Genomic DNA, 10,160 nt, shown 5'->3' on the forward strand with positions numbered 1-10,160 from the left:
CTGAAGAAGGTGGAACTAGTCAGTTTATGCTGGGCTTGGTGGAGTACAGGTCTGATCCAGTCTGGGAGTATCTATCTTGCTTTCGGTGGTGTAAATCCAAGACTTTTTTTGCTGTTTTTTCTTTAGCTCCTTGGAGTCTCTAGACTTGCACCGAGAGCAGAAAGATGTCTCCTTAAATATCATCTAATTTCCTATTCTTTTTTTCTTTCAGGAAGGAAAGTTCAAAACTTCTTGGATCTTCCCAGTACATTATGTCAGGTGTCAATGACAACAAATTCAAATCCACAGTGTTCCTTCTCACCGGGATACCTGGGCAGGAACACGTCCAAAATCCTTGGATCTCTCTTCCCTTCTGCTAAATGTATGTTATTTCAGTATTAAGAAATTCAGTCATTCTGTTCATTATAAAAACAGATCCAAGACTCCATGAGCCCATGTACATTTTCCTTTCCATGTTGACCGTCACAGACCTTGGCTTATCAATAGCCACCATACCGACGATACTGGGCATATACTTGTTCAAATCTAGGAAGATCAGCTTTGATGCGTGTTTTGGCCAATTATTCTTTATCCAGTCACTTTATTGCATTGAATCCTCGATGCTCTTGTTGATGGCCTTTGACCGCGTCATCGCAATCTGTGAACCGCTGAGATAGTCTTCCATCTTAACCCTACCGAGAATAACGAAGATGGGACTGGTGTGTGTTTTAAGAGGAGTGGCTATAATGCTCCCACTCCCCTTTCTCCTGAAATGGTTCCAATAGTGTCGAGTGAATGTCCTCTCCCATTCTTATTGCATGCACCAAGAGGTCATGAAGATGGCTTGTTCGGATATCACAGTCAACAATATCTATGGCTTGTTTATTACAGTTTTAACGGTGGGGTTGGATTCTCTGCTCATCTTCCTCTCTTATGTGATTATCCTCAAAACAGTGCTGAGCATCGTGTCCCACATGGAGTTCCTCAGGGCCCTGAACACCTGCGTCTCCCACTTCTGTGCCATCATTCTCTTCTACGCACCAGAGTTCAGCCTGAGTTTGATACACAGATTTGGGAAGGGCTCTTCTCCCTTGCTTCAGATTTTCCTGGGCTACATCAACCTGCTGGTTCCTCCTCTGATTAACCCAATTGTCTACAGCATGAAAAGCAAACACCTTCGTTCAAGGATAATCAGGGTGTTCGTGAAGTGAAGGGTCAGTTTAGCACCTGGCCCCAGTGTTGGTGGCAAAGGAAACAAGGAACACAGGACCCGGCGACTTATTCCATCCTGGACCCTTATATCTGTGATGACATGAGCTACTGACCAACACTCTGTACAGACATGTTCAGATGGGGTCTAAGGCCTGAAGCAATGGTAGGGGTTGTTTCCACCTTCTGGTGAGGGAGGACAGTGCACTAGGGGAAGGAGACCAAGGCAGGCAGCAGCATTTACACTGTGTTCATGGAGAGCCAGGGGGCCGGTAGTATGTTGGCCCATACAGAGCTGTATCGGTGGCTGCTCCAACCTCAGAATTCCTGACAATACTCTCAATAAAGAGAAGGGATGTGGATGCTGTTTCCCATTACACCTGGCCTAACCCATCTCCGGTTAAACATCCTTGGGCGATGAAAATAGTTGCAGAGCTGTTTTGCAGTCACAGTGGTCACCGTTCCTGAGTGCTTTGGGTGCTGTGTGATCCATGGGGCTGCACCAGCTGAGGACAGGGGCTATTCAAGGGGTACAGACACCTACCCTTCCCCTAACCCCTCAGCCAGGTGCTTGTGACTGAGTCATGTCAGAGACGTCTTTAATGCAGGAGCCCCAAGAGAAGCCATTCAGGCAACCTCCTCCTCATCACCACTGTTGGTGGCTCAGAGCTGTGTGTGTGAGTGAGGGTCTGACACACAGGAGTCCTGGCAGCAAACTCAGGCCCCTCTTCCCCTCCTCTCCGTTTCTGCTGCTCCAGCAATGCAAAGGGGTAGAAAAGGACCTCAGCTCCCCAAAGGAGTCATGGATATATCCTGTTCCAGTCCAGCCCATTCAGTGTAGGCTGAACACCTTCTCAAAAGGAAAAAGCAGGACAGATGCAGGAGCCCTGCCCACTCCATGGCCCCACCCCTGGCTCTCTTCCCCTTGAACTCCCACCTCCTGCTCCTCTCTTCCCCCAAGCCCCATCCACTGACCAGGTCAGATCTCAGAGCCAGGTTATGGTAAAAAAAAGTCCAGGGAGAAAGTGCCAGAACCTCCATCTGCCCCGTTCAGGGGATGTGGCCCCAAGGGAAAGAGGAGGAGGGTGGGACCTCATAACGAAGGGTGGCTAAGGACCTCAGTCCCCCAACAATGAAAAGGGTGGGTCTGCCCATATGCAGGTGTGGATCGTCACTGCAGGGAATTTGGGAGAAATGCTGTTCTGGCTTCTTTCAGCCTACACTTGGACTTGAACTCTGCATTTTGGGATGTGTTGTCCATCCTAATTCATTGGGCATTATAGGTGGTGTATTAGAGATTATCCCCTTTATGGGTAGGAGAGATTAGGGGTGTCAGTTAATCCCTGATCCAGGGTGTGACTCTTTAAGATTCCTGTGACTTTTGGAGTTGACAGAAGCTTTGTAGAGCCAGCTAGAGGGAGAGAAGAAGATGGTCCTGGGGAATAGTTAGTGCTTTGGGAAATCCTAGGCTATTGTTTTTTTAAGGGCCTGGGACGAGGGCCTTGTAGTGCAAGGCATGTCTCCCTTCACTTCATGCAAAACAGGAGGAGCCTTTGGAGGGCAGGCAGGCTGCATCCTCTCTGGAAACATGGGTGACCACCAGCAGGGGACGGACAGCTGCCCTTCCTCAGCTCAGGGGAAAGGAACTGAGATATCAGGGGTACCAGCTGGGGAGAAGCCAGTGAGGCTGCAGCAAGTCTGAAACAAGACTGACCCCAGCAAGCAGGGTGGTGGGGGGCTCCTGAGAAAAGGAGGAGGATGGGGCTGGAGAGTAGGAGAGCCTGTGTTTTGGAGAAGGTGGAATTAATGTGACCTCACAAAAGAGGTTTTTAAGTATCCCAGGTTAAGAGTAAATCATTGCAAGGACCTTAGAGGGAAAGGCAGGTTGCCTGCTATGCTACCTCAGACCCCAGGGGGCACTCTGGGTGGGCCCTGTCTGCTGGGTCTTGGCCAGCGTGGGCTGTGCTCTTGCAAGCCATTACCACCAGGCGTATATCAGCTCAACCCCCAGGCTGCTCTAAACTCTACTGTGGCAGTGGAAGAACAAGCCAGTGAATTAAACCACTGTAACATGCTCCTGTTCCTCCTCACTCTCTGCAGCTCAGGTGGAAGCTTTTGTGGCACAGCAGAGAACTGAGCCAGGCCTGTCACTGCTCAGAGGGCTGAGAGGCTGGGCCTGTGGTCTGTCACTGCTCTGTGACTCAGGACAACTGAGTTTGATTCCCTTGCTGTGTATGACTGTGGGCAAGACATTGTCTATCTCTGAGCCTCTGCACAGATGGATAATAGCCCTGCCCTGCCTCACATTGGTGGGGGGGGGTGATAAAGACATTCAATGTAATAAGATTCTCTGAGACCCTAAGCTCAGGGCTGTTTCAGGGTTTCACAGAGCAACAGCTCTGACATTTGTCTATAAAAGTCTTCTTACCACAGCCTCCCATGACAGCTGCTTCTGGTAACCCCCGTGACTCCAGCACCATGGTGTCTGTGGCAGAGCTGGGGGTGCTTGGGGGTGACAGTGAGGGGTAGGTAGTGGATTTCTGAGGGGAGTGTTGGAGTGTCACAGTTATGCTGGGAGTTTCAGCACAGTCACTGGACAGGTGTTTGTGATCCCTTGAGGCTGAATGAGTCTAATGACAAGCAATGGAGCAATGGCCACAAGGGTCTCATCTTAGACTGTCTGGCTGGGAGAAATCAGTCTGAGGGCAAAGGTCAGCTCCACATCTTGGCCCTGTAACATGGACATGGCTGAGCACTGCGGTGACTGGGCCCAGGCTCACACAGGTTTCAGCACATGCCGCTTCCTCAAGAAAGGGGCAAACAGATGGAAAGATGCTCTCAGAGACACAGGGAAACTAGGCTCAAGAGCTCCTTGGCTTCCCAAACGAATGTAAGTTGGGCCAGTTCTGTTCCTCTATCTCCTAAGCAAACCATGTCTCACTTGGCTTGTAGTGAGATGTCAGATAAACAAGTGTAGACGGGTGGCCACTGCCTGATATTTTACAACTATTTTCTCTAATGCTTTGTGCTAATTGCTAATAACTCTACTAGTTATACAGAGGCTGGGAGTGACTATATGGCTTTGGTCACAATCACCCGAAAGGAAGAGACTGAGGTTTTCTGTCAGATCTGCTTGGTTATAACCATTTAGCATAGATGGGGTATTGTTCCCAGATGGAAGAGTGGGACAATTGTGATATTCCCCCCGAGACAGGAGAGGACCTGGTTTAGAGTGTAAAGAGACCATATACACAGTTTTACTGTGACAATCCCAATTCTTCTTGGCCAGCAGCTATTATTGAGTGGCTATCAGCATTCAGAGGAGAAACTTTTTCAAGCTACATCCAAGGTAACGATCCAATCAAGACAACGATTAATAGATTAATAGAATTTAAGCCTGTAAGAGACGATTAGATCATCTAGTGTGACCTCCTGTAGAATTTCACTCAGTTACTCCCGTACTGAGCCCAATGACATGCCTGTGCATAGCTTGTGTTCATCACAGAGATTTCAGCTCTGTTTGTCTCTTAAGGATGATTTCAGGTACTGGCTGGAGAACCTGAACTCTTCCCAACAACCCTTCGTGATGAGGTCTACCATTAGCACAGCACACTTTGACGTTGAAGTTCTGGGCTACCCCTGCAGCTTGGCTGTACAGGGGGGAATGAGGACGTGCTTTCAGAAAGCAAAGGACCTGTACAGAGTTACCTGGCAAAACTGAGCCCTGTTCGGCTGCCCCTGAGTCTGATCCTGACCCCCGTCTGCTCTGTGAGCAATGAGACCTGGAGGCAGACCTCAGACCCTGCACACAAATTTCCATCATCACCAAGTTTGGAGGTAGTTAGATCAGGGTTTTTGGTGTCCAATAGAGAGTTAGGAGCAGAAATTTGTAGCTGTGCTTGGGTCACGACCGTATCTATGAAGAATCTGATTGGTCTAGCTTACCTCTGAGCTGTGTCTCAGGTACCTGGTGAGTCTGTGAGGCTGTCACTGTTATGTATTGCTTTCTGTGGCATAACCCTGTTCCTTATAACTGGAGGCTCTATAGTCCAGTGCAGAGGGACACACTGTCTCTGCCACTGATGGACTGTGGGAAAAGAAATGTCAATTAACCAACTCTCAGTACCTTTGTTATTGGGTGCTCCACTGAGGATATGGACTGTGCAGGATTCTGAGCTTTTGGTTTTCTTTAAGAAGTTTATTTAAACAAGTGACCTGAAGAAAAGCTAGAAAACCTGAAGCAGGTGACCCCAATGGCTCAGAAACCAAAGCCAAGTGAAAATGAACTCCCCATTAGTGTCTATTTAAATCTCATTATTTCTAAGCTAATCTCATAGTTTTTGGTGGAAAATGGAGGTGCTAAAGGAGCACTCAAGAAAGATGAGGCTGTTGTGCAGAGGATAAATGAATGTTTTGTCTTAGTCTTCCGTGCAGAGGATGAGAGGGAGATTCCCACACCTGAGCTGTTCTTTTCAGGTTACAAATCTGAGGAACTCTCCACACTGAGATGTCAGTAGAGGAGGTTCTGATGCTGGACCCAATATCCATCATAGTGGTATGATTATGAGATAATTATGATGATGTGGTACAAGATATGTCTTGAGAGATGTCACTGGAAAAGTTACGATTAGCAGATTATGATTATCTTATTTGTGCGCATGTATCATTTTTGTACCTGAAGTAATGAATAGTAACTATGAATCTGTATTTAAAATATGCGTACTCTGGGTAGCACCTCAAGTAGCCTTTCAAGTACAACATTGAAGAAGACAGACAGTGCTGATGGCTCATCATCAAAGACTATGGACTATGAAAGAGTTTAGCCTTCCTGGGATGTTTCAGCCAGCCTCTGAGTAATGGCTGCTATGACTCAGCAGGTCATGCAAGAGCATGAGACAAGACCATAGGACACTGAATTCCATCTTGGTACCTGATGAGGAGTGACATCAGCCCTTGCCCTCACACCCCACACAAGAGATCTCCTGGAAACAACTAAAGAAAAAAGTCTGAACAGGGGAAGGTGTGGAGCCCAGGCTAAAGGGATTTCTAGCCTGTGTATGAAAACTTGGTGGACTGCTTGTATCACCAGCCAAGGTAAGAATTTGCTAATTCATACCACTGTATCTAGTATTTTAGGCTTAGTTTGCGTTTTTATTTATTTGCTACATAATCTGCTTGGATCTGCTTGCTATCACTTATAATGACTTAAAATCTATCTTTCTCTAGTTAATAAACTTGTTTTATGCTTTATTATAACCAGTGTGTTTTGAGTGAAGTGTACTGGAAAATCTCAGCTTTCTAAACGAAGTTTTTTGCATAGCTTTCCCACATTGAGGGGAAAGTGGCCTATATCAATGAGTATTCATTCTGCAGATCCCTGTGCAGTAGAAGATGGCATAATTCTGGGTTTATACTTCCACAAGGGTGCAAGGCTGGAGAGGCGGGAAATTGACTCTTGTCTCCTGTTTGTCCATGAATTACTTAGGGAAAAACACTCAGGTAGCTCAGTTGGATTTTGGCACCAACAGCTGTCATGTTGGATGATAAAAGGGCCTGGAGCAGCTTGTTGTGTCACGAGAAGAGCGCTGTGGAGGGCAATCGAGCAGAATGGATAGGGAGTTCAGTGATTCCACTGGTTTCCAGACTGCACCCCAGTGGGGACAACCCATCGCAGAAGTTTTAGAACAAACTGATAAACCAAACAATAAAAGTCACCAGACCCCAATAGTTCTAAAGGAACTATGATACCAAATTTCAGAACTACTAACTGTGGTATATGTCAGCCTTTGTACCAGGTGACTGGTAGTTAATATCATGCTGATTTTAAAAAAGGCTACAGTGGTGATCCAGGCAATTATAAGCTAGTTATCTTAACTTTAGTACCAGGCAAATGGATTTAAACTATAGTAAAGAACAGAATTATCAGAGACCCACATGAACGTCATTTGCTGTGGAACAGTCTATATATCTTTTGCAAAGGGAAATCATGCCTCACCAATCTTTTAGAATTCTTTGAGCAGACTAACAAAGATGTGTGCAAGGGTGAGCTAGATTATATGTTATACTCACCAAAGGCTCTTAAGAAAAGTAAGCAGTCATGGGAAAAGAAGGAACGGTCTCTCCTGGATAAGTAACCAGTTAAAAGATAGGAAACAAAGAGTAGGAGTAAATGGTCAGTTTTCAGAATGGAGAGAAGTAAAACGTGGGGTCGTCCTGAGGTCGGGAGTGGGGCCAGGCCTGTTCCACATATTCATAAATGAACTGGAAAAAGGGGGAAACAATGAGGTGGCAAAATTTGCAGATGAGATCAAATTATTCAATATATTTAAGAGCAAAGCAGACCGTGAAGAGTTACAAAAGGATCTCACTTAACTTGGAGATTGGGCAACAAAATGGCCGATGAAATTCAGTGTTGATAAAGGCAAAATAACGAACACTGGAAAAACTTAATCCCAACTGTACAGGCAAAATGATGGTGCCAAATTAGTGGTTGCCACTGAAGAAAGAGCTCTTGGAATTATTGTGGATAGTTCTCTGAAAACATCTGCTCAGTGTGCAGCATCAGTCAGAAAAGCAAACAGAATGCTGGGAACCAGAGGTGCTGAATATAATAGGCCAAGACAGGCTGAGCCTCCCCTGGTGCAGCTGTGAACACTGCCCAGCAGTTGCAGGGTTCACACAAGGATGTTTTTATTATTATGTGCCATGCAGGTTCCAGGGTAGATGGGGAGGCAGTATGGGCTATTCAGCTTCTTCAGTAGTCTTGCTGCACTCCGTGGAGATTACTGATGAAACCAGAAAGCTGAGTAACACACGTGACAGGTTGTCACCCCCGGGGTGCAGTCTGGGAGCTGTCCATTGTTACACTGCTTTGTTGGTGACACAGTCAACCTCTTCAAGCCCTTATCACCCAGCTTGACAGCAGGTGGCACCGCACACCCAACTGAGCCTCCTGAGTGCTTTCCCTAAGCCACTCAAAGACAGGCAGGAGACAACAGCCAATTTCCCAGCTCCCCCAACTTGCATCCTTGCTGGAGTATAAACCGCAAATTATACCACCTTGCACTGCACAGGAGTCTGTAAACCAGAAGCTCATTAATATAGGTCACTTTCCCCTTGAACCTGCATTGGGCATATAAAAAGTTTCTTTGGGGACAGACAAGCTTTTCCCTTGGGGGCGCCTTTGAGTCTCAGTAGAGCAGGCTGAGCATCGCTGAGGAGGCTCTGGCCAGCCCTGGAATCCCTCAACATCTGGGGTGGAGGGGCTCATTGCTCCTGCCATGGGGTCTGTGGAAGCTCTGGGCTTCTCCGGGAGCAGTGGGGTGAGGAGTGTCGACACTCCGGCTGTGGCGGTGGGGCAGAAGCAGTGCTTATGTTTGAAATCATAAGGAAAGTGACAGAGAATAAGACAGAAAATATTATGATGCCTCTGTATAAATCCGTGCTATACCGACACCCTGATTACTGTTTTTTTTGTAGTTCTGTTCATCCCATCTCAAAAAAGATATATTAGAATTGGAAAAAGTACAGAGAAGGGTGATACAAATGTTTAGGGCTATGGAACAGCTTCCGTATGAGGAGACATTAAAAAACCTGGAATATTTCAGCTTGGAAAAAGAGAAAACTAACCGGGGATAAAATAGAGGTCTATAAAATCATGAGTGCTGTGGAGAAAGTGAATCAGGAAATGTTATTTACCCCTTCATAAGAAGCAGGGGTCACCCAAGGAAGAGAGTAGGCAGCAGGTTTAAACCAAACAAAATAAAGTACTTTTTGCACAAAGTACAGTCAGCCGTGGAACTCATTGCCAGGGGATCTTCTGAAAGTGAAAAGAATAACTGGTCCAGTACAGAACTAGCTATGTTGACTGAGGATATGTCCATTAGTAACTATTAGCCAAGATGATCAGTGATAAAACTCCATGCTCTGTGTGTCTCTAAACCTTTGACAGTCAGAAGCTGGGAGCAGATGCCAGGGATGGATCACTAGATAATTTCACTCATCTCTTAGTTCCCTCTAAACTATCGGCGCTAACCACTGCCAGAAGACAGGACACTGGGCTAGATGGGCCATAGGTATGACCCAATAAGATCGTTCTTATGTTCTTAAATTGTTCCACTGATCAATGGGCTGCTACAGACTGGCCATTTCCAGGGGCTGTCCATGTTACGGAGCTGGCATAGCCACTCTAGCCGACGTCCCGGGGCTGTTCAGTGTGGGATGTTGATTGGGTCTAGTGCTGACAGGGGCTAGATCTGGGCTGAATAACAAAGAGATTTTCCCCGCATTTAAATTTTTGACCGGAACTGAACTGTTTCCTTTTCATCCGTATTTTAAGAGGAGCTTTCATACAAAACAGTTCATTTTTCTTGAAAGCTCAGCTGCCATGATATTGCCCAGCTGCCGCTTCTTGGCTCCACAACAGAAGATGGAGGCTTTTTATTTGCTGCTTCCATGCAATAACAATGAAGGTGGCACTGAGGAAGTCTATGGCTGCATTCTGGGTATAGAAAGTTCAAAACCTCTTGACCAGTCTGTGGCTGGGATATTGTGTCCATTAGCTACTCTAACCAGCCTTCCCATCTCTGTGCAGCCCCCTTCACCCTGTACTATGCCCCTTTAGGAGATCCTGTGGGCAGTGGCTACTGTGACAGGCCTTGGTAGCACATCTCTGATGAACCTGTGCTAGCAGGGAGATGGAGAGGGTCCTAAAGCAATTGTGAAGGCAGAGAAATTGTGGGTGAGGGGCCTATCAACCAGTGGATCACTGAGATCTGTGCATAACTTTGGGAATCCCTAGATCCTGGGTACTGCCCTTCATTCCTGAGGGAGAAGGGAAGTGACCTTGACTCCTGCAATGATCCGGTGGAAATTCCCATATACAGAGTCTTGTGGAATCTCCCTTTCCTGGCCTGCACCCCAGGTTTGGAATGCAGGAAAGAGGGCTGCTGGGGAGAAATGTGGTCTTATAT

General features: G+C 46.7%; 1 pseudogene; it reads left to right on the forward strand.

Annotated features, from left to right (window-relative positions):
• The first annotated feature begins 251 nt into the window (after positions 1-251).
• LOC127057370 (olfactory receptor 51G2-like) lies at positions 252-1,190 on the forward strand (annotated as a pseudogene).
• Positions 1,191-10,160: the final 8,970 nt, after the last annotated feature.

Source organism: Gopherus flavomarginatus, chromosome 1 (genome assembly GCF_025201925.1).
Source record: "Gopherus flavomarginatus isolate rGopFla2 chromosome 1, rGopFla2.mat.asm, whole genome shotgun sequence".
NCBI classification, from domain to species: Eukaryota; Metazoa; Chordata; order Testudines; family Testudinidae; genus Gopherus; species Gopherus flavomarginatus.